Genomic DNA, 25,578 nt, shown 5'->3' with positions numbered 1-25,578 from the left:
AATTCTGTACTATCGTTCCCTGACCCATGACTGGTAGCATATTGTTTAGTCACCAATTGTCTTTGCTGATAATACTTTTAATCAGTTAGTGGCTGATTATGTAGTTTTATTTCTCACTATATCTGTAAAAAGAAAATTTTTCAAGAACCAACTCCAAAATATACCATTTTTTTCCTTTATCTCAATTTGCCTTTTATCCTGAGAGATTTTTAGAAGAGTAAATTGGTGTTATTTTGTGTAACCATTTGTTCTCTGAGGTGGATCACTTTAATTTTTAAGGATGATTTTGGTCTTCTCAAGGTCAGGCCAATTTTAAAATAGAATTTTCCTGAATATTATATTTTAGTGTTCTGAGAGAGGCAGTTTTCACACTCCTGAGGGACAAAGATTTCTGAAAACCTTTTTGATAGAAACTATGGTTCATAATGATCAAAGTCTCCTCCCAACCCGTTACTTTCTTTGAAAAGCTTAAAAGCATGCTGTTCCTCCCCTGAGTATATCCCCTAGTGAAATTCTTGCACATCTGCACAGAAGACATGTACCAGAATACTCGTTATGAGTCATGGCAAAAATTGTATCTTAACTGTTCTATCAATGGGAAAACAGTTAAATATTATAGATTTTTATATGCTACCTGCATTAGAATGAGTGAATTTCAAAATACCCCAATATAAAATGTTTTTGGTGTTAAAAAAATAGTCAAGGAAAAAACTGCTGTATGATAAATATGGCAGAATATAATTTATACAAAGTTTAAAACTATGTAAAACATTTTTGTTTAGACAAGCTAAGTTATGCTACTTTAACAAACACTCTGAAATCTCAGTGACTTCGATCCATGATACATCCAGCACAGATTATCTGGGGCTTCTGTTCATGAGTAATTCAGAGTCCCAGGCTGATATAAACTTCATTTTATCACATGCTTGCTTCACTGATCACTTTACCAGTGGGAAGCAGATAAAGTGACTTGCATGGTAGTTCTTAAAGCTTCTCCCTGGAAGGGGCACATTTCCTTTTCACTCATATTTCATTGTCCAAAGAAAGTCACATAGTCACACTGAACTTTAAAGGACTGGGAAGTATAATCTTACTATGTGAGTGTAAGATCACCCCAAGTATTTGGTTGTTGTTGTTTAGTCTTAAGTCATGTCTGACTCTTTGCAACCCCATGAACTGCAGCACACCAGGCTTCCCTGTCCTTCACTATCTCCCAGAGTTTGCTAAATTCATGTCCATTGAGTTGGTGATGCCTTCCATCCATCTCATCCTCTGTCACCCCTTCTCTTCCTGCCCTCAATCTTTTCCCAGTAATGAGTTGGCTGTTCGTATCAGGTGGCCAAAGTACTGGAGTTTCAGCTTCAGCATCAGTCCTTCTAGAGAATATTCAGTGTTGATTTCCTTTAGGATTGTGTTTGGTAGATAACTGTAGTAACTACCAGACTAAACAGTATGGTAAAAGTACACAGTTTTGAATGGAAATACTGAACACTAAATTCAGATTAGTGATACCTCTGTGGATGAGAGGAAGAAGAGAGTGGGATGGGATGAGAAAGCTGAATAACTGATATCTGCCTCTTCAGTTAACTCTCTTCTCCACTCTCTGCTCTCTGCCAGGGGAGGCTGACATGTATCAACTGCATAACCGGGTTCTCCATGTTCTGTGGCTTCAGGAAGGATTTGGACAATGGGGAAACCACTGGGAATTCAGAAAGAGGGTGGAAAGTATTCTTCTGGCTCCCTCTCTGTGAGGTCACCTCAGACTGCCTATGTTTGACCAGAGGTCTCTGCTACACTCAGAAAGGCCAATTCTACATGATATTCTTTGGATTCCACGCATATCCCCTTTTCTTATCCCTTTGGGTCTAAGGATGGTAACAGCTTTGTTGCTACTAATCCCAAATTTCTGCACTGTTTTTTTGTAGCTCTCTCATACCCACACCTTTGTAAATAGTCATTTTTCTATCAAAATCTCTTGGAATGATCTCATATTGAGTGTGTCACTATGTTTCTTGTTGGGACCCAGATGGATACATAAAGATAAACAGGAGGTTTTATTTATATCTCCAATGTTTATTTCATATGCTGAGTTGTTGGCACATAGGTGTTCATTATAATAGTCTCTATGCTTTTGGGTTAAAGACCTAAATGTAAGACTGGATACTATAAAACTCCTAGAGAAAAACATAGAATACCCTTTGACATAAATTGCGGCAATATTTTTTGGAACCGTCTCCTAGAGTAATGAAAATAAAAACAAAAATAAACAAATGGGGCCTAATTAAACTCAAAAGCTTTTGCACAGCAAAGGAAACTATAAACAAAATGAAAAGATAACCTACAGAATGGAAGAAAATATTTGCAAACTGTGCAACCAACAAGGAATTAATTTTGAAAATATGCAAACAGCTCAATATAAAAAATAAGCAGATAACCCAATCAAAAACTGGGCAGAAGATCTAAATAGACATTTATCCAAAGAAGACATGCAGATGGCCAACAGGCACATGAAAAGATGCTCAACATTGCTAATTGTTAGAAAAATACAAATCAAAACTACAATGAGGTTATTACCTCATTCCTGTCAAAATAGCCATCATCAAGAAGTCTATATAAAACATTTCATAATTAAATAACTGCAAAAATTCTGTCGAAGCACACCACAAACATCACACACAATACCCACCCCTCAAAAACCTTTAAAATTCTATTCTTTAAACCTATTCTATTGACAGTTTCTAAATATAGAATGGTGATTAAAGTTGCTTTTTGTTCCTTTTTCCTTTGTGATTTTATTTCATAAAAATAAAGCAAAATAAATAAACAATAAACAGTAGAAGTTCTGTTAGCTGACCTCTGAGTGGTTTCTGGGTCCTCTATGATGCATGTAATACTTGTAGCACATGTAAAGCTCATGGCTGGTAGGCATCTCCTTGTGTGCTTATGTGGTCCTTTTCCTACTGGTTGAGGTGTACGCTTATCAAGAATCATTTGTATATTTGAAAATGTTTTTATATGCTAATTACACTTGCTATAATAACAATTCAATTAAATGTCAAAGAAATCAATGTGATATAACTATAAAAATAAAGCTTTCTTTCATGTAGGAATGCTCAGACAAAAGCCTTGGGAAAACACAATAAAGGTGTGCTCTAAAATAAATCTGTATTAATTTGGAGTGAGCAAGAAAATTAAAAATTTGTAAAAATATTATAAAAATTACAAAGCCTCTCTCAGATTGTTGCTTTTTAAGTTATTGCTCCAATGCAAGTAAAATGTAACTAGAAATAATAATAACATAGAAATGTAACTAGAAGTAAAATGTAACTAGTATTCACTGTTAGTATGCATTTCATAAGGATGAGGAACAGAACTCTGGATACATCTCAAGAGAAGACCTTGACTTCACCTTACAGGACTAGTTAAGGAACATACACTTTCGTGTTTTATGTTAAAAATATGGAAAAGAACTACACAACTCTAATGAAAGAAATCAAAGTTCTAAGTAAATGGAGATGTTCCATATGCATGGATAGGAAGAATCAGTATTTTCAAGATGTCACTTCTTTCCAATTAATTTTATATATTCAATTTAGTCCCAATTAAAATCCCAGGAAAGCCCTTTCGGCTCTGAGTGGCACCATGGTGGTCGGCAAGAACCAGCACCTTGTGAAAGAAGGCAAAAAGGGAGCCAAGAAGAAAGTTGTTAACCCATTTTCTTAAAAAGATTGGTATGATGTGAAAACACCAGCTATGTTCAATATAAGGAATATTGGGAAAACACTGGTTATGAAAACTCAAGGAATCAAAATCGCATCTGATGGCCTCAAAGATCATGCTTTTGAAGTGACTCTTGCTGATCTGCAGAATGATGAAGTAGCATTTAGAAAATTCAAGCTAATTACTGAGGATGTTCAGGGCAAAAACTGCCTGACTAATTTTCATGGTATGGATCTTACCCGTGACAAAATATGCTCCACATGGTCAAAAAATGGCAGACCATGATTGAAGCTCACGTTGATGTCAAGACTACCAAAGGTTACTCTGTGTGGGTTTTACTAAAAAACGCAACAATCAGATTCAGAAAACCTCTTATGCTCAGCACCAGCAGACAAATGACTTGAAAGAGGTGGTCAATAAACTGATTCCAGATAGTATTGGAAAAGACATAGAAAAGGCTTGCCAATCTATTTATCCGCTCCATGATGTCTTCGTTAGAAAAGTAAAAATGCTGAAGAAGTCCAAATTTGAATTGGGAAAACTCATGGAGCTACATGGTGAAGGTAGTACTGGAAAAGCTACTGGGAACAAGACAGGTGTTAAAGTTGAATGAGCTGATGGATACGCGCCACCAGTCCAAGAATCTGTTTAAAATGCAGACTTTTAATGGTGACAAATAAAAGATCTTATTTTGTGGACATTGACAAACTGACTCTAGTTTTTAAGTAAAAGCAATAACCATGGATAGCTAACACAACACAATCCTCAAGGAGAAGACAAATTTGGATTGATACTACCCAACTTCAAGACTTACAATAAAGCCACAGTAATTAAGACAGTGTGGTTTTAGTGAAAGAATAGAAAAATTATCAATGGAATAGAATAGAGAGCCCAGAAATAGACCCAATTAAACAGACTCAATTAACAAAGGAACAAAGACAATATAATGGAGAGAAAACAGTCTTTTCAATGAAAAGTGATAAAATGACTGGACATTGACATGCCAAGAAAAAAAAAAAAAGAATCTAGACACAGATCTTTCTCAAAAATTAACTCAAAATAGATCACCTACCTAAGCATAAAATGCAGGATTACAAAATTAATAGAATATAACTTGGAAAATGTAGATGACCTTGGGTATAACAATGACTTTTTATATACCATTCCAAAGGCATGATCCATGATAGAAATAATTGATAACTTGAACATCATTAAAATTATAAACTTCTGTTCTGCAAAAAATACTGTCAAGAGAATGAGAAGACAATGCACAGACTGGCAGAAGATATTTGCAAAAGACATCTGATAAAGGACTGTAGCTCAAAATATATAAAGAGCTCTTAAAACTTAACAGTAAGAAAGCAACAACCCAATTAAAAAACGGACAAGAGACCTGAAGAGACACCTCATGAAAGAAGATATATACATGATGAATGAATATAGGAAAAGATGCTTCTGTCCTCTACTATCTCCCAGAGTTTGCTCAAATTCATGCCCGTTGAGTCAGTGATGCTGTTTAACCATCTCATTCTCTGCTGCCCCCTTCTCCTTTTGCCTTCAATCTTTCCCAGTATCAGGGTCTTTTCCAATGAATCAGCTGTTTGCATCAGGTGGCCAAAGTACTGGAGCTTCAGCTTCAGCATCAGTCCTTCTAATGAATATTCAGGGTTGATTTCCTTTCGGATTGCCAGGTTTCATCTCCTTGCAGTTCAAGGGACTCTTAAGAGTCTTTTCCAGCTCCTCAGTTTGAAGGTATCAATTCTTCGGTGCTCAGCCTATTTTATTGTCCAACTCTTACATCCACACATGACCACTGGAAAAACCATAGCTTTGGCTCTATTGACCTTTGTTTGCAAAGTAATGTATCTGCTTTTCAATATGCTGTCTCATAGCTTTTCTTCCAAGGAGCAAGTGTTTTTTAATTTCATGGCTGCAGTCACCATCTGCAGTGATTTTGGATCCCAAGAAAATAAAATCTGTCACTGCTTCCACATTTTCCCCTTCTATTTGCCATAAAGTGATAGAAACAAATGCCATGATCTTGGTTTTTTGAATGTTGAGTTTCAAGCCAGCTTTTTCACTCTCCTCTTTCAACCTCATCAGGAAGCTCTAGGTCTGCTTAACTTTCTGCCATTAGAGTGGTATCATTTACATATCTGAGGTTATTGGTATTTCTCCTGGTAATCTTGATTCTAGCTTGTATTTCATCCAGCCTGGCATTTTGCATGATGCACTCTGCATATAAGTTAAATAAGCAGAGTGACAGTATACAGCCTTGTCATATTCCTTTCCCAATTTTGAACCAGTCTGTTGTTCCATTTCCAGTTCCAACTTGCTTCTTGACTTGCATACAGGTCTCAGGGGACAGGTAAGGTGGTCTGGTATTTCCAACTCTTTAAGAATTTTCCACAGTTTGTTGTTATCCACACAGTCCAGGTTTAAATATATTCAATTAAGCAGAAGTAGATGTTTTTCTGGAATTCCCTTGCTTTCTCCATGATCCAACAGGTATTGGAAATTTGATCTCTGGCTCCTCTGCCTTTTCTAAACCCAGCTTGAACATCTGGAAGTTCTAGGTTCACGTACTGTTGAAGCTTAGCTTGAAGGATTTTGAGCATTACCTTGTCGGTATGTGAAATGAGTACAATTGTCTGGTAGTTTGAACATTCTTTGGTATTGCCCTTCTTTGGGATTTAAATGAAAAGTGATCTTTTCCAGTCCGGTGGCCTCTGCTGAGTTTTCCAATTTGGCTGGCATATTGAGTGCAACACTTTAACAACATCATCTTTTAGGATTTTAAATAACTCAGCTGGAATTCCATCACATCCACTAGCTTTGTTCATAGTTATGCTTCCTAAGGCCCACTTGATTTCACACTCCAGGATGTCTGGCTCTAGGTGAGTGATCACACCATCATGGTTATCTGGGCCATTAAGGCCTTTTTTGTATAGTTCTTCTGTGTTTTCTTGCCAACTCTTCTTAATCTCTTCTGCTTCTGTTAGGCCCTTACCATTTCTGTCCTTTATTGTGCCCATCCTTGCATGAAATGTTTCCTTGATATCTCTAATTTTCTTGAAGAGATCTTAGTCTTTCCAATTCTATTGTTTTCTTCAATTCCTTTGCTCTGTTCACTTAAGAAGGATCTCCTTGCTAGTCTCTGGAACTCTGTGTTCAGTTGGGAATATCTTTCCCTTTCTCCCTTGCCTTTTGCTTCTCTTCTTTCTTCAGCTATTTGTAAAGCCTCCTCAGACAACCTCTTTGCCTTCTGGCACTTCTTCTTATTTGGGATGGTTTTGGTCACTGCCTCCTGTACAGTGTCATGAACCTCCATCCCTAATTCTCCAGGCACACTGTCTACCAGATTGAATCCCTTGAGTCTACTTGTCACCTCTACTGTATAACTACAAGGGATTTCATTTAGGTCATACTTGAGTGGCCCCATGGAAAAGAAGTGCAAAAAGGCAAAATGGTTGTCTGAGGAGGCCTTACAAATAGCTGTGAAAAGAAGAGAAGCCAAAAGCAAAGGAGAAAAGGAAAGATATACCCATTTGAATGCCGAGTTTCAAAGAATAGCCAGGAGAGATAAGAAAGCCTTCCTCGGCGATCAGTGCAAAGAAATAGAGGAAAACAACAGAATGGGAAAGACTAGAGATCTCTTCAAGAAAATTAGAGACACCAAGGGAACATTTTATGCAAAAATGGGCTCAATAAGGGACAGAAATGGTATGGACCTAACAGAAGCAGAAGATATTAAGAAGAGGTGCAAGAATACACAGAAGAACTGTACAAAAAAGATCTGCACGACCCAGATAATCACAATGGTGTGATCACTCACCTAGAGCCACACATCCTGGAATGAGAAGTCAAGTGGGCCTTAGGAAGCATCACTATGAACAAAGCTAGTGGATGTGATGGAATTCCAGTTGAGCTATTTCAAATCCTGAAAGATGATGCTGTGAAAGTGCTGCACTCAATATGCCAGCAAATTTGGAAAACTCAACAGTGGCCACGGGACTGGAAAAGGTCAGTTTTCATTCCAATCCCTAAGAAAGGCAATGCCAAAGAATGCTCAAACTACCGCACAATTGTACTCATCTCACACACTAGTAAAGTAATGCTTAAAATTCTTCAAGCCAGGCTTCAGCAACACGTGAACTGTGAACTTCCAGATGTTCAAGCTGGTTTTAGAAAAGGCAGAGGAACCAGAGATCAAATTGCCAACATCTGAAGGATCATCAGAAATGCAAGAGAGTTCCAGAAAAACATCTATTTCTGCTTTATTGACTATGCCAAAGCCTTTGACTGTGTGGATCACAATAAACTGTGGAAAATTCTGAAAGAGATGGGAATACCAGACCACCTGACCTGCCTCTTGAGAAACCTATATGCAGGTCAGGAAGCAACAGTTAAGAGCTGGACATGGAACAACAGACTGGTTCCAAATAGGAAAAGGGGTATGTCAACGCTGTATATTGTCACCCTGCTTATTTAACTTATATGCAGAGTACATCATGAGAAATGCTTGGCTGGAGGAAGCACAAGCTGGTTATCAAGATTGCTGGGAGAAATATCAATAACCTCAGGTATGTAGATGACACCACCCTTATGGCAGAAAGTGAAGAGGAACTAAAAAGCCTCTTGAGGAAAGTGAAAGAGGAGAGTGAAAAAGTTGGCTTAAAGCTCAACATTCAGAAAACTAAGATCATGGCATCTGCTCCCATCACCTCATGGGAAATAGATGGGGAGACAGTGGAAACAGTGTCAGACTTTATTTTTGGGGGCTCCAAAATCACTGCAGATGGTGACTGCAGTCATGAAATTAAAAGACGCTTACTCCTTGGAAGGAAAGTTATGACCAACCTAGAAAGCATATTAAAAAGCAGAGGCATTACTTTGCCAACAAAGGTCCGTCTGGTCAAGGCTATGATTTTTCCAGTGGTCATGTATGGATGTGAGAGTTGGACTGTGAAGAAAGCTGAGTACAGAAGAATTGATGCTTTTGAACTGTGATGTTGGAGAAGACTTTTCAGAGTCCCTTGGATAGCAAGGAGATCCAACCGGTCCATCCTAAAGGAGATCAGTCCTGGGTGTTCATTGGAAGGACTGATGCTGAAGCTGAAACTCCAATACTTCGGCCACCTGATGAGAAGAGTTGACTCATTGGAAAAGACCCTGATGCTGGGAGGGATTGGGGGCAGGAGGAGAAGGGGCCGGCAGAGAATGAGATGGCTGGATGGCATCACCGGCTCGATGGACATGAGTTTGAGTAAACTCCGGGAGTTTGTGATGGACAGGGAGGCCTGGCATGCTGCGATTCATGGGGTCGCAAAGAGTCAGACACAACTGACTGACTGAACTGAACTGAACTGAATGGTCTAGTGCTTTCTCCTACTTTCTTCAATTTAAGTCTGAATTTTGCATTAAGCAACTGATGATCTGAGCCACAGTCAGCTCAGGTCTTGTTTTTGCTGACTGTTTAGAGCTTCTCCTTCTTTGGCTGCAAAGAACATAATCAATCTGATTATGCTTTGGTATTGACCATCTGGTGATGTCCACGTGTAGAGTCATTTTTTGTGTTTTTGGAAAATGGTTTTTGCCATGGCCAGCATGTTCTTTTGACAAAACTTTGTTAGCCTTTGCCCCACTTCATTTTGTATTCCAAGGTCAAAGTTGCCTGTTTCTTCTGGTATCTTTTTAAAAAAATTAATTTATTTTTTAATTGAAGCATAATTGCTTTACAGAATTTTGTTGTTCTGTCAAAACCTCAACGTGACTCAGCCATAGGTATACATATATCCCCTCCCTTTTGAACCTCCCTTCCATCTCCTTCCCCATCCCACCCCTCTAGGTTGATACAGAGCCCCTGTTTGAGTTTCCTGAGCCAGACAGCAAATTCCCATTGGCTATCTGTTTTATTTATGATAATGGAAGTTTCCATGTTACTCTTTTCATACATCTCACCCTCTTCTGCCCTCTCCGCATGTCCATAAGTCTGTTCTGTGTGTCTGTTTTTCCATTTTTGCCCTGCAAATAAATTCTTTGGTACCATCTTTCTTGATTCCATATATATGCATTAGTAAACAATATTTATCTTTCTCTTTCTGACTTATTTCACTCTGTAATAGGCTCTAGGTTCATCCACCTCATTAGAACTGACCCAAACATGTTCCTTTTTATGGCTGAGTAATATTCCATTGTGTATATGTACCACAGCTTCTTTATCTATGCATCTGTCGATGGACATCTAGGTTGCTTCCATGTTCTAGCTACTGTAAATAGCAATGCAATGAACACTGGGGTACATGTGTCTTTTTTCATTTTAGTTTCTTCTGGGTATTATGCCTAGGACTGGGATTGCTGGGTCATATGGTGGTTTTATTCCTAGTTTTTTAAGGAATCTCCATACCTTCTTCCATAGTGGCTGTATCAGTTTACATTCCCACCAACAATGCAAGAGAGTTCCCTTTACTCCACACTCTCTTCAGTATTTACTGTTTGTAGAATTTTTGATGATGGCCATTTTGACTGGTGTGAGGTGATATCTCACTGTAATTTTCATTTGCATTTCCCTAATAATGAGTGATATTGAGCATCTTCTCATGTATTTGTTAGCCATCTGTATGTATTCTTTGAAGAAATGTTTGTTTAGGTCTTTTTCCCACTTTTTGATTGGGTTGTTTTTCTGGTATTGAGTTGTATGAGCTGCTTATATATTTTGGAGATTAATATTTTGTCAGTTGTTTTGTTTGCTATTATTTTCTCCCATTCTGAGGTTTGTCTTTTCACCTTGCTTATAGTTTTCTTTGCTATGCATAAGACTTTAAGTTTAATCAGGTCCCACTTGTTTACTTCTGTTTTTATTTCCATTACTCTAGGAGGTGGTTCATATAGGATCTTGCTTTGATTTATTTCATCAAGTGTTCTGCCTATGTTTTCCTTGAAGAGTTTTATAGTTTCTGGTCTTACATCTAGGTCTTTAATCCATTCTGAGTTATCTTTGTGTATGGTGTTAAGAAGTGTTCTAATTTCATTCTTTTACATGTAGCTGTCCAGTTTTCCCAGCACCACTTATCATTGTGGGAGACCTGGGTTCAATCCCTGGGTTGGGAAGATCCCCTGGAGAAGGGAATGGCTACCCACTAAAATATTCTGGCCTGGAGAATTCCATGGACTGTATAGTCCATGGGGTCACAAAAAGTCGGACATGACTGAGCAACTTTCAGTTCCTCCTATAATGATGAAGACACTTCTTGGGGTGTTAGTTCTAGAAGGTGTTGTAGGTCTTCATGGAACTGGTCAACTTCAGCTTATTTGGCATCAATGGTTGGGGCATAGACTTGGATTACTATGATGTTGAATGGTTTGCCTTGGAAACCAGTTGAGATCATTCTGTCATTTTTGAGATTGCACCAAAGTACTGAATTTCAGACTCTTATGTTGACTCTGAGGATATCCATTTCTTCTAAGGAATTCTGGCCCACAGTAGTAGATATAGTAGTCATCTGAATTAAATTCACCCATTCCTGTATATTCCTAAGATGTCAATGTCCAATCATGCTATATCCTTCTTGACCACATCCAATTTACCTTGATTCATGGATTTAATATTTCAGGATCCTATGCAGTATGTTTCTTTACAGTGTCGGATTTTACCTTCACCACCAGACATATTCACAGGTGAGCATCATTTTTGCTTTGTCCCAGATGCTTCATTCATTCTGGAGCTATTTGTGACTGCCCTCTGCTCTTCTGCAGTAAGATATTGAACACCTACTAACCTGGGGGGCTCATCTTCCAGTGTCATATCTTTTTGCCTTTTTTGTACTGTTCATGGGATTCTTGAGGCAAACCATGGAGTGTTTTGCCATTTCCTCCTCGAGTGGACCACGTTTTGTCAGAAATGTTCCCTATGTCCTGTCCATCTTGGGTGGCCCTGCATGGAATAGCTCATGGCTTCACTGAGTTATGCAAGCCCCTTTGCCACGACAAGGCTGTGATCCATGAAGGGAAGACAAGTGTTAGAATAGCCAAAATTCAGAGCCCTGAGAATGCCAAAAGTTGATGAGGATGTGGAGTAATAGGAATTCTCATTCATTGCTGATGGGAAAACTACATGGTACAACTACTTTGTAAGACTGTTTGGCAGTTTCTTACAAAACTAAACATACTCTAATATTATCCAGGAATCATACTCCTTAGTATTTTCCAAAAGAATTGTCAACTGATGACTATGCAAAAACCTGTACCTGAGTATGTATAGCAGTTCTATTCATAATTGTCCAAACCTGCAGTCAAACGATGTCCTTCAGTAAGTGATTGAATAAACAAACTGTGGTACTTTCAGACAGTAGAATATTATTCAGAGCTAAAAAGAAATGATCTGTTCAGCCATGAAAAGAGATGGTGGAATCTTACTGGAAGTGCATATTACTAAGTGAGAGAAGCCAATCTGAAAAGACTCTGTATGCTCTAAAAAGTAATCTATTAAAAATATTTAGCATAATTTTTGATTCTTATTTCAACTGACTTTTTAGACTGCTTACAATTAATAAGAGGTCTTCTATATTTGCATTAAAAAGACTGAGAATAAATACAGATGCCCCTTGAACAACATGGGTATTAGTGGGATTAACCCCCCATGCAGTTGAAATTCTGCTTTTAACTGTATAGTTCACCCTCCATACCTGTATGTGCACATCTGCAGATTCAACCAGCTGTGGATTATTTGTTCTATATACATTTGTTGAAAAAAAATCCACATATAAGTTACTCATGCAGTTTAATTCATTTTCAAGGTTTCAACTGTATGTCAATATTTTAAAATCCCTCATCCCAGGGTGGTATATCACAGATGGGATTTTTAAAATTTTCTTTACATTTTTTTTCATTTTTCATAATCTCTTATAATAAATATTTACAATTTAAAGGTTGTCTTTAAAATATCAAAGATAATGTGGAAGAGTAAAAATAGCCTGAACTGCAGGGTAATTCCTTAGTATTTACCTCAAGAATCCTTCTAGCATTCTGACAGTTGTAACATTTAAAAACTATATTTGAAATTAATATCCTATCCTGGTGTGACTACTTTGATATTGCAGCACGTTTTTTGTTTGTTGCTTTGTCCTTTTGCCATGAGCAGATAAGTTCCTGAAGTTCCTTTCTGTTGCCCACATGATGTGTTATGGATTCTAGAAAATTTTATGTCTTCTTGGAAGTATGGCAAAAATTGCCTGCTTGTTGTAACTATCAGTTTGTTGGGAGATATTCATAATGTTGGGTTTATGCACTGTCTGTAAATCCACTCCTTCCTCTTTTGCCTGAAGATATACTTGGAAATAGAGTGTTTCATCACTTAAGTAATTTTCCACAAAATATCAGAAATAAATTAGAGAGAGGAGTACACTCAAGTGAAATATATTGACTATAATTGTGTATGTGTACTACAGAAACTGAACTTGAGAGAGAAAAGGGCATATTTTCCACAAGATACTCCAAGGGGAAAAGAAAATGCCATATTTTAGTAGACAGAGAAATTTAGGAATGAAGTGTTCAAAAGCTGAAACAACCAGTGGATACAACTTTTAAGAACCAACTTGTTTCTAATAAAACATCAGTCAGTGACAGAGCCAGGATATGGTCATCCTCAAGTTGTCTTGTTCTCAGTTGGCCTGCCAGAGTCAGTCACCTTTGGCTACTATTGTGCAGTCCAGGCTTCTAGTATTATGATCCTAATGGGGAGGAGGGGCATGGGTATTCTTATGCTGAAGGCAATCTTTGGTGCCCCCATATCAGTTTTATTTCTACTCCTGAGTACTTATCATGTGTCAATATGTGCACTTAATTTTGGAATGTACAGTCTAGAAGGGAAGACTCTTCTGCATAAAACCTGTCAAGCCCAGGCAAATGGTAGTTGTCAGTAGAAAGGCAAAGTACTGCCAGTATGTGTGGGTAAAGAGAGAAAACAGTTTGGAGAATGGAGAGGAAGGTAGTGGCTTCTCAGCTGATACTTGCAGGACCATGTGCACTCAGGGTCTAGTGGGAAGCTCACTTTGTTTGGCATTTGGAATGCAAAAGTAGGAAGTCAAGAAACACCTGGAGTAACAGGCAAATTTGGTCTTGGAGTACAGAATGAAGCAGGGCAAAGGCTAATAGAGTTCTGCCAAGAGAATGCACTGGTCATAGCAAACACACTTTTCCAACAACACACGAGAAGACTCTACACATGGACATCACCAGATGGTTGACATTGAAATCAGATTGATTATATTCTTTGCAGCAAAAGATGGAGAAGCTCTATACAGTCAGCAAAAACAAGATGGGGAGCTGACTGTGGCTCAGATCATGAACTCCTTATTGTCGAATTCAGACTGAAATTGAAGAAAGTGGAGAAAACCACTAGATCATTCAGGTATGACCTAAATCAAATCCCTTATGACTAAACAGTGGGAGTGAGAAATAGATTTAAGGGACTAGATCTGACAGACAGAGGGCCTGATGTACTATGGACAGAGGTTTGTGACACTGTACAGGAGACAGAAATCAAGACCATCCCCAAGAAAAAAAAATGCAAAAAAGCAAAATGGCTGTCTGAGGAGGTCTTACAAATAGCTGAGAAAAGAAGTGAAAAGCAAAGGAGAAAAGGAAAGATATACCCATTTGAATGCAGAGTTTCAAAGAATAGCCAGGAGAGATAAGAAAGTCTTCCTCAGTGATCAGTGCAAACAAATAGAGGAAAACAATAGAATGGGAAAGACTAGAGATCTCTTCAAGAAAATTAGAGATACAAAGGGAACATTTTATGCAAAAATGGGCTCAATAAGGGACAGAAATGGTATGGAGCTAACAGAAGCAGAAGATATTAAGAAGAGGTGCAAGAATACACAGAAGAACTGTACAAAAAAGATCTGCACGACCCAGATAATCACAATGGTGTGATCACTCACCTAGAGCCACACATCCTGGAATGAGAAGTCAAGTGGGCCTTAGGAAGCATCACTATGAACAAAGCTAGTGGATGTGATGGAATTCCAGTTGAGCTATTTCAAATCCTGAAAGATGATGCTGTGAAAGTGCTGCACTCAATATGCCAGCAAATTTGGAAAACTCAACAGTGGCCACGGGACTGGAAAAGGTCAGTTTTCATTCCAATCCCTAAGAAAGGCAATGCCAAAGAATGCTCAAACTACCGCACAATTGTACTCATCTCACACACTAGTAAAGTAATGCTTAAAATTCTTCAAGCCAGGCTTCAGCAACACGTGAACTGTGAACTTCCAGATGTTCAAGCTGGTTTTAGAAAAGGCAGAGGAACCAGAGATCAAATTGCCAACATCTGAAGGATCATCAGAAATGCAAGAGAGTTCCAGAAAAACATTTATTTCTGCTTTATTGACTATGCCAAAGCCTTTGACTGTGTGGATCACAATAAACTGTGGAAAATTCTGAAAGAGATGGGAATACCAGACCACCTGACCTGCCTCTTGAGAAACCTATATGCAGGTCAGGAAGCAACAGTTAAGAGCTGGACATGGAACAACAGACTGGTTCCAAATAGGAAAAGGGGTATGTCAACGCTGTATATTGTCACCCTGCTTATTTAACTTATATGCAGAGTACATCATGAGAAATGCTTGGCTGGAGGAAGCACAAGCTGGTTATCAAGATTGCTGGGAGAAATATCAATGACCTCAGATATGCAGATGACACCACCCTTATGGCAGAAAGTGAAGAGGAACTAAAAAGCCTCTTGAGGAAAGTGAAAGAGGAGAGTGAAAAAGTTGGCTTAAAGCTCAACATTCAGAAAACTAAGATCATGGCATCTGCTCCCATCACCTCATGGGAAATAGATGGGGAGACAGTGGAAACAGTGTCAGACTTTATTTTTGGGGGCTCCAAAATCACTGCAGATGGTGACTGCAGTCATGAAATTAAAAGACGCTTACTCCTTGGAAGGAAAGTTATGACCAACCTAGAAAGCATATTAAAAAGCAGAGGCATTACTTTGCCAACAAAGGTCCGTCTGGTCAAGGCTATGATTTTTCCAGTGGTCATGTATGGATGTGAGAGTTGGACTGTGAAGAAAGCTGAGTACAGAAGAATTGATGCTTTTGAACTGTGATGTTGGAGAAGACTTTTCAGAGTCCCTTGGATAGCAAGGAGATCCAACCGGTCCATCCTAAAGGAGATCAGTCCTGGGTGTTCATTGGAAGGACTGATGCTGAAGCTGAAACTCCAATACTTCGGCCACCTGATGAGAAGAGTTGACTCATTGGAAAAGACCCTGATGCTGGGAAAGATTGAGGGCAGGAGGAGAAGGGGACAACAGAGGATGAGATGGTTGGATGGCATCACTGACTCAATGGACATGGGTCTGGGTGGACTCTGGGAGTTGGTGATGGACAGGGAGGCCTGGCATGCTGCGGTTCATGGGGTCGCAAAGAGTCAGACAGGACTGAGTGACTGAACTGAACTGATGTCTTCCTGAGGCTTATCATACCAGACCAAGAAGATTGATTTTTGAATTAAGGTTAGAGCTGAGAAGAACCACTTTAGAAAGAGTGCTCTGCTCTTAAGTGTAGAAAGTGGGAAAGGGCTCGACTGGGAAATCACCTTTTCCTGTTAACCCTCCAACCCTATCATATCCTGCACCCTAATATGCCTCCATGGCTTACTCTCCAAATGAGTAGAAAAGTTATAACACTTAACTCTTCTCTATCTAGCATCCAATCTTTGATAAGAGGCTCACATTAGGACATTCTTCAGATTCTTACTTATCTGGATCTTCCTATGGATACAAGAAGAAAAATACAACCATGTCATGTTAAAAAAATATTAAGAATATCAGTTTCTTGTTCCAGCCTTTACCTTCCCTATGTATAAATATATTAAGAAAGTATAAAGAATTATTGAAAGTGTAATACGGATACATGGGTTTTCTTACTATGGAGTTTCTACAGCTTTTTTGCTTGTATTTGGATAATTTTTTGGCATCTGTAATTAGCTCTTATTATTAGATCTAATGGAGGTGAACAAAGGTCAGACAACCCAAAGAGACACCTCTGTTATTCTGAGTTCAAGTATCTTTTTTGACACATCCTTCCTCATATCAGAAGAATTACCCGAGGATAGGAAAAGCCAAGATAAAAATTTACCTCCTTCCACTTAGGAGGAATAAGGTACTGCCCTCTGTAGCCTCCATTTACATTTATAAAATGTTAGGAAAATCTGTCATTTTTTTGGAGACTATGTCTCTGAAGTTTACATTGTCTGGTTTATTGTCTTAGTGTCTCTTCCCTCTTGGGAGCATCGTTGGAAGGATCTTCTTGGAAGGAAATAGCTTCTTCCTCTCAATCAAATGAAGTTGTTCTAGTAGCGTATCCAGGTGTCCTTGGTTACAAAGATAGGCATACTATAGAGAATGGAAACAGCAGAGTGGGCAGCCGGGTGGTAGTTGAGGTCTCAGTTCCAACTGTTTTGAGGACAGACTCACCCTTTGGTTTGGTTATGTGAAACATTAACATTCCATTTTCGTGTAAGATTAGAGTTATTTCTATTACTTAAGGGAAAAGTCTCAAAGAAAACACTCTTTATCTGTTCACTCTTTTCCATTCCTACCACAACTACTCTAGCTAATATTCTTATGACCTCTTACATCTACTGTTAAAATAGCTTCCTGGCAAGCCTCCCTTTGTTCATGGAGGAAGTGAATATTTAATTGTATTTCATTTTATTGCAGGTCCCAGGTACCACAGGTCCCTAACAGGAAGGTGATGCTGGAATCTTGGCCCAGATTGGGGGCAGTGATGGTGACAGCTAAAGCAGTAATAGTGATGGCATCATCAGTGGATCAGGGGGAGAGGTCATACTTCACATGGAGTAAGTGCTGGGACCCAAGGTGGGACCTTGTCTTTCTCTTCTGTCCCTAGAACCTGTCCCTGTAGTGTTTGTACAAACATTAACTCTTTGGCCTGAATGCCAGGACAAATGCAGCCTATGCTCAAGCAGTTAATTGGTTAGTAAATTATTATAAAAATAAAAACATATTCTCGGACATTGTACTAACTATTTCAGGGAGTTATTAGAATTCTTCAAGGAGTTTAGATTTTGTGATTTTGAAAACTGCTGCATCATTGCAAAGCAAATATCCATAGGCTTAGAAGGAAAAGTCAGAGTTATAGATAATTACATTTCACACAAAATAAAATTATTTTCAGATGAAGTCATGGATCTCAGCGTTTCTGCTTTTCTAATTGAACGTGGTAATATAATGTTCTATGAGGAGAGTCCCAGAAGTGTAGTGCTTCTAGAAGGAAGATAGCAGATAATGAAAGATACAAAAAAAAAAAAAAAAAAGCAAAACACCAACAACCGAGCCTAACTTATAATTCAACATTTATAAATTTTTTTTAATCTACAAAAAAGAGAGGTATAGACCAGCACTGAACAATAATATTACTTTTGTGATAATGATGATGGAAATGCTCTCTATTCATGCTTTCCAGCTCAATAGCTACCAGCTACATGTTTGTTGTTCAATTGTTAAATCATGTCCAACTCTTTGTGATAGCATGGACCATAGCACACCTGGCTTCCCTGTCCTTCACCATCTCCTGGGGTTTGCTCAAACTCATGTACTTTGAGTTGGTGATGTCATCCAACCATCTCATCCTCTGTCACCCTGAATATCTGAAGCGTGGCTATTATGACTAAAGAGGTAAATACTTAATTTTAGTTAATTTACCTCTAACTACAGCTGTTTAGTAGACAGCTAAGTTTAGTGTTTAGTAGACACTATGATATATGGGAATCTCCTGAAAGAAATAAGTATGTTATTTTGGACTAGTAGGACTTCAGTTTCCCAGGTAGCACTAAGGGTAAAGAATCTACCTGCCAATGCAGGAGACATAGAGACTGGGTTTGATCCCTGAGTTGGGAAGATTCCCTGGAGGAGGGCATGGCAACCCACTCCATTATTCTTGCCTGGAGAATCCCATGGACAGAGGAGCCTGGTGGGCTACAGTCTATAGGATCACAGAGTCAGACACAACTGAAGTGACTTAGCATGTATAAGACCTGAGCAAAACATGTTGGCTATTTTCAACTGAAGGCCATCTGAAGGATGACCATGTGGTTGTATAGAAACGTTTATTGTGATTCCACAAAGCAGAATCAGAACTAATGAGCAATCAGTTACACAGGGACCAATTATGGACTTTATGTAAGGAACTTTGTAACAAGTAGTACGTTTAAAACTTCAATGGGTGACTAGACTAAATGTCCTTCAGGGTCTTTTTTCTGTACTGTGAATCTGTGACTGTATGATTTAAATGTTGGTAATGGTATACTGTGGGCTTCCCTGGTGGCTCAGTGGTTAAAGCGTCTGCCTGCAATGCGGGAGGCCTGGGTTCGATCCCTGGGTCGGGACAATACCCTGAAGAAGGAAATGGCAACCCACTCCAGTATTCTTGCCTGGAGAATCCCTGGTGGGCTATAGTCCATGGGGTCGCAAAGAGTCAGACAAGACTGAGCGACTTCATTTCTTCAACTTCAATGGTATACTATAGGGAGAATTTCTTTCCAGCTAAATAGCCATGTAATACAAAGGTCATTTAAGACACCCAGGCGAGGTGGCCTTGTCTATTTTTTGATTAAATCCTGGGTGAAGTATATTCTGTCAATCTCTGAGACTAATTGTTCTATTTTCTACTCAATATTTTTGAGAAAATTCTGTTACTAAAGTAATTTGTGGAAAAAAGAAAACTAACTTTTCAAGACCTTTTTCTTGAGGTTATCAACATATAAGTTTCATGATTCCTTCATTTTCCAGTTTTTATAGGTTTCTAAGATTATGTCTCTAAAATATTGACAGGTAAACATTGAGAACAGTGCAGTTCCTAGGTTAGATAATGGTTGATGCTAATTACTTCAGGTAAGAGTGTAATCTGACTAGATGGAAGCAGTTACCTTAATTTCTGTGTTTATATTTGTGCAATCATGTCTTTTGTGTGATACTCAACCTAGGAAAAATTATGAAGTTAAAATAATTATGTATTTTATTTAAAAATTCAGATGCAATGGCAAATCAAATGATTCAAAAACAAATATTTACAGTGCACACTCTGATTGAAGCAATATACAGACACTGTGGATTCAGTGAGAGACATGGCATAGTCTACGGAGATAGACAAACTGTTAATCACATCTTGGAAATTAACTTGATGATGAGACAAGGAGCATATAAGGGGTATGGGAACACAGAGAAGAACATTTAATCTAGCCTGGACTTGGGAAGGTGTGGAATGAGGACAAAATACATTATTGATTCTGTATCAATTTAGATATTATCTTTTTCATTTAATCTGTCAACATTGTATACTTTTCCTGGGCTTAACTGCCCTCAGATTCACCCCTCACTTGTCCTCCTCTCTGCCTTATAATATGTATGGGTTGAATCCTACCGTCTGCAATTCTCAGGCTGGCTAACATTTTGCTTCCATCTGAGTTCTGCCAACAGGCAAACCAGCAGGATATTAAACCCAGGAGAAAGAAACAGCCAGTTTTTCTCCTTCCTCTGCATCAAGTGGCTTCCCTTTAATAGCTACACATTTTCCACGGTTCCAGCCCTATCAGACTGATCCACCATGGCTCCAGATCCTATTGAACCTAACACTTCTTTATGTTGCTAATTATTGGATTCTCCAACTGTCCCCTGTTTAACTTCTCTGTCATTTTTGTCACCAATTTTCTGCTTTAAGTATTTATCATGATTTCTATTTTCCTGGACAATCTCTGACTATTACATGTGTGGCCAATAATAGTGACAGATTTTCTAGTATTAAACTTCATCACATTCCTGGGATAAACCCAATTCTGTCACCAGCAATTATAGACTTAAGTTTCTTCTATAGTTAATAAGGGCTTCCTTGATAGCTCAGTTGGTAAAGAATATGCCTGCACAAGGATATACAGTGGAAAAAAGACAATCTCTTTGACAAGTGGTGCTGGGAAAACTGGTCAACCACTTGTAAAAGAATGAAACTAGAACACTTTCTAACACCATACACAAAAATAAACTCAAAATGGATTAAAGATCTAAATGTAAGACCAGAAACTATAAAACTCCTAGAGGAGAACATAGGCAAAACACTCTCCGACATAAATCACAGCAAGATCTTCTATGACCCACCTCCCAGAATATTGGAAATAAAAGCAAAAATAAACAAATGGGACCTAATGAAAATTAAAAGCTTTTGCACAACAAAGGAAACTATAAGTAAGGTGAAAAGACAGCCCTCAGATTGGGAGAAAATAATAGCAAATGAGGAAACAGACAAAGGATTAATCTCAAAAATATACAAGCAACTCCTGCAGCTCAATTCCAGAAAAATAAATGACCCAATCAAAAAATGGGCCAAAGAACTAAACAGATATTTCTCCAAAGAAGACATACAGATGGCTAACAAACACATGAAAAGATGCTCAACATCACTCATTATCAGAGAAATGCAAATCAAAACCACAATGAGGTACCATTACACGTCAGTCAGGATGGCTGCTATCCAAAAGTCTACAAGCAATAAATGCTGGAGAGGGTGTGGAGAAAAGGGAACCCTCTTACACTGTTGGTGGGAATGCAAACTAGTACAGCCACTATGGAGAACAGTGTGGAGATTTCTTAAAAAACTGGAAATAGAACTACTATATGACCCAGCAATATCACTTCTGGGCATACACACTGAGGAATCCAGATCTGAAAGAGACACGTGCACCCCAATGTTCATCACAGCACTGTTTATAAGAGCCAGGACATGGAAGCAACCCAGATGCCCATCAGCAGATGAATGGATAAGGAAGCTGTGGTACATATACACCATGGAATATTACTCAGCCGTTAAAAAGAATTCATTTGAATCAGTTCTAATGAGATGGATGAAACTGGAGCCCATTATACAGAGTGAAGTAAGCCAGAAAGATAAAGAACATTACAGTATACTAACACATATATACGGAATCTAGAAAGATGGTAAAGATGGCCCTATATGCAGGGCAGAAGAAGAGACGCAGAAGTACAGAACAGACTTTTGAACTCTGTGGGAGAAGGGGAGGGTGGGATGTTTCAAAAGAACAGCATGTATATTATCTGTGGTGAAACAGACCACCAGCCCAGGTGGGATGCATGAGTCAAGTGCTCGGGCCTGGTGGGCTGGGAAGACCCAGAGGAATCGGGTGGAGAGGGAGGTGGGATGGGGGACCGGGATGGGGAATACGTGTAACTCTATGGCTGATTCATATCAATGTATGACAAAACCCACTGAAAAAAAAAAAAAAAAAGAATATGCCTGCAATGCAGGAGATCCCAGTTTGATTCCTGGGTCGGGAAGATCCCCTGGAGAAGGGATAAACTACCTACTTTAGTATTCTTGGGCTTCCCTTGTGGCTCAGCTGGTAAAGAATCTGCCCGCAATGTGGGAGACCTGGGTTTGATCCCTGGGTTGGGAAGATCCCCTGGAGAAGGGAAAGGCTACCCACTTTAATAATTAATAAAAGAAAAAACATAAATACCCCTGGATCCTGAAACCTTCTCTATATAACACTATATATCTCTCATATTCTCCATCTTTTAATCAAAAATGTTTTTTGCACTTCTAGTTTTTATATATATTTTGAAAAATTCTAATAATGTAAGTAATCAGATGATATATTTAACTTTAACTGTGTGGTGCAACCCAGGTGCTACTCAGAGGGAAATATATAGCCTTAAATAGATGTATTTAAAAAATAAGAAATGTCTGAAACATCCAAGCCATTCAAGAAGCTAGGGAATAAACAGCATGTTAAACCTAAGGAAGTATAAAGTGGGAAATAAAGAAAGTAAATGCAGAAACAAGGAAATGGACAACAGTAGAGCCAAGTAACAAAAGCCCATTCTTTGAAAATCTTATAAAACAGACAAAATTTTAAAACATGATTACTGAATATAGCTGAGCACAGAAGAATTGATGCCTTTGAACTGTGGTATTGGAGAAGACTCTTGAGAGTCCCTTGGACTGCAAGGAGATCCAACCAGTCCATCCTAAAGGAGATCAGTCCTGGGTGTTCACTGGAAGGACTGATGCTGAAGCTGAAACTCCAATACTTTGGCCACCTGATGTGGAGAGCTGACTCATTTGAAAAGACCCTGATGATGGGAAAGATTGAGGGCAGGAGGAGAAGTGGACGACAGAGGATGAGATGGTTGGATGGCATCACCGACACAATGGACATGCGTTTGGGTGGACTCTGGGAGTTGGTGATGGACAGGGAGGCCTGGCATACTGTGGTTCATGGGGTTGCAAAGAGTCGGACATAACTGAGAGACTGAACTGAACTGAACTGAATATAAAATCAGAAATAAACAATATAACTTAAATAAAATTATACAAAATATTGATGCAGAAGAGATTTAAATGTTATAAGAGAACACAGCAAACATTACACCTTTCCCTCAGGATAAACAAATGATGGACAAAGAATAATTTCTACCTACAGTATAGGGGTATTTCAGCTAATAAATTAAAATGGAATGAGAGAATAAGAAATTATCACTCTTCAAGCCCTAAGGGATTAATGGAAAATTGTCATCAGTGACTGCCAGCATCAGCACAAAGAGAGATAACCAAACATTATGTACCCTCCTACTGGAAATACTTGGGCTTTCCTGGTAGCTCAGTTGGCAAAGAATTCACCTGCAATGCAGGAGGCCCAGGTTTGATCCCTGGGTGGGGAAGATCCCCTGGGAAGGAAATGGCAGCCCACTCCAGTCTGGAAAAATCCCATGGACAGTGGAGCCTGGCAGGCTACAGTCTATGGGGTTGAAAAGAGTCAGACACAACTTGGTGACTAAACCACCATTGGAAGTACACAACATCACCTATGGAGTAGTCTTGGAAAACAAATGAAAATACAAACAAAATCTGATCAAGTCTCTACCTCTAACTAGCAATGAAAATAAGTACAGAAGGCTGAAGAACATGTTAAAAGACACTAAATTGTTGCAATCCACAAAATCCACACTATGGGAAAATAGGACAGAACACAGGACATATATATGTGTTTCATTAAATAACAAAAATTAATTGCAATGAAAAAATTTTATGTGTATGTGGGGAAACCTGTAGATTAAAAATAACTTCGGGGACATAATAAGCAATACCAATGTATAGATCATGTTTGGGCACCAATTTGAAGGAAACCAGTTAAGAAATATATATGTAAATAGAAACTTTTAGGGTTTATAATTGCACTGAGTTCTTATTTTATGAGTAATTATCTTTTAAAATGCATACTGAAGTATTTAGAGATGAAACAGTATAATATTTTAAATTTGTTTTACATTATTCAAGAAGCAAAGACTGGTGATGGTAGTAGATGGAGGTATAATTAAAACCATGTTGACCATGCATTAATGATTGTTGATGCTGACTATCAAGTATATTGGGTTCATTATGCTATTCTCTTTACTGTTGTGTATGTTTTAGGATTTCTGTAATAAAAATTTTATTATAAATATCATGTCATTAAATATGAAATCCTAAGTGAAAGCAATGACTTGTTAGGAAAAGAAAGATCAAATTGCCTCATAAAGAAATAGAAACTTCCAACTGAACAATAAAAACGGAAAGTATTTTCAAAGTTTAAGCCATCCTTATATGCTCCAGAACAAGCAGTTTGAAGGCCAATTTTATCAAATGGTCAGAGAGAGCCAAATCACCATGTCATGTAACCTCTTCTAAAGCATATAAAATGGTGGGAAGTTTTTCAACTATTTTTCCCAGGATAGCTCTCCTTAATTCAAAAACGAGATGAGCACTCCCCATGAAAATAACACTTGAGCCAAACTCATTCACATGGCAGTAAATACCTTAAATAGATTAATAGCATATTCAGCATAGCAGTGAATTAAATGAACAAAGAGATAGTGTCTGAGAAATAAAAACATGACTTAACATTAGGAAATACTTTCAATTATAATTCCCTACATTAACAAATTACAGGAGTGTGTTAGTTTGCTAGGACTGCCATACAAAAATACCAGCGATCAGGAGGCTTAAACAATAGAAATTTATTTCCTTATAATTCTGGAGGCTACAAGTCTACAATTCATATGTTGTCAGGATTGGTTTCTCCTGAGGTCACTTTCTTCAGCTTGTAGATGACTATCTTCTCTTTCTGTCTTCATATGATCTTTATGTGTATCTGTTTCCCCATCCCTTCTTCTTATGAGAACTCCAGTCATATTGGATTAGGCCCCATCCTTATGACCTCATTTTACCTCAGTTTTCTCTTTATTTTATTTTATTTTATTTTTTTTATTTTTCAGTGGGTTTTGTCATACATTGATGTGAATCAGCCATAGTCAGTTATCTCTTTAAAGGCCCTATCTCCAAACTCAGTCACATTCTGAGTTGCTGAGGTTTAGGACTTCAGCGTATAAGTTCTGGGGTACACAATTCAGCCCATAACAAAAGAAAGCCATTCCATTACTTCAATGGGTACATTAAAAAAAAATCTTAGAAAATTTCAATACAAGTTTATGGGAATTCTTTTAGCAAACTAAGGTTACAAGGGAACTTTCATCCCCCCAGATCTACAACAAACATGCTTTAATGTGAAATAGTAGAAGCATTTCCATTAAAGTCAGGGAAAATAAATAGATACATGCTATAATCTTTATCATTTAAAATGATACTGGAACACAAAGTCAGAACTGTGGATATCAAAATAAATAAGAGGTATGAATATTGAAAAGAAAGTTTTACTACTTGGTGATATCACCTATGTAGAGAATTCTAAAGAATAAGCATGTGGAATATTCAAATG

At 38.2% G+C, this 25,578-nt stretch overlaps 1 pseudogene; it reads left to right on the top strand.

Annotated features, from left to right (window-relative positions):
• Positions 1–1,949: 1,949 nt before the first annotated feature.
• Positions 1,950–4,372, top strand: LOC136153595 (small ribosomal subunit protein eS1-like; annotated as a pseudogene).
• Positions 4,373–25,578: the final 21,206 nt, after the last annotated feature.

Source organism: Muntiacus reevesi, chromosome X (assembly GCF_963930625.1).
Source record: "Muntiacus reevesi chromosome X, mMunRee1.1, whole genome shotgun sequence".
Taxonomy (NCBI): Eukaryota; Metazoa; Chordata; class Mammalia; order Artiodactyla; family Cervidae; genus Muntiacus; species Muntiacus reevesi.
The sequence above is the reverse complement of the archived record's forward strand: the minus strand, read 5'-3'. Positions and strand labels throughout refer to the sequence as shown.